The sequence below is a fragment of the Octopus bimaculoides genome, chromosome 13 (genome assembly GCF_001194135.2).
Source record: "Octopus bimaculoides isolate UCB-OBI-ISO-001 chromosome 13, ASM119413v2, whole genome shotgun sequence".
NCBI lineage: Eukaryota > Metazoa > Mollusca > Cephalopoda > Octopoda > Octopodidae > Octopus > Octopus bimaculoides.
In genome coordinates, this window is record NC_068993.1 from 34,186,030 (window position 1) to 34,186,618 (window position 589).

Sequence of the window (589 nt, forward strand, 5' to 3'; positions counted from 1 at the left end):
TATTTTGTTTGCGATGCAGTGATATCATTGGTGGAAGATAAAAAATTTGTCACCTTTTTGTATTTGAGTATATGTTTCGATGTTTACGTGCTTATATAAGTATTTGTGTGTGTGTGTGTGTGCACGCGTGCATGTGTACGCATGCATTTGTATATATACTGGTCTATGTATCTGTATCTGTATCTCTCTCTCGTTATGTCTGTCTCTCTGTCTGTCTGTCTCTCTCTCTCTCTCGCGATATATGTATGTATGCATGCTCTCTTCTGTTTTTAATTATTCAAATTCTGCCTTTGACGAAAGACCTTGTTTCACAGAGAAACACAAAGCTACATCGTTGGAATGTAGATAACAATATCAATGTCACATCTTAAACTTGAGAAATGATAGATTTTTACTGTTCCACTCAGAGATTGTACTTGTAACGTGCAAGTTCGTTGATTTCTGGTTAAGACCCTGGCTTATTCAGATTGTCACCTAGATATTTTACGTATATGTATATATGTATATCTGCATGTATGTATGCATATATACACACACACACACACACACACACACATATATATATATATATATATATATATATATATAT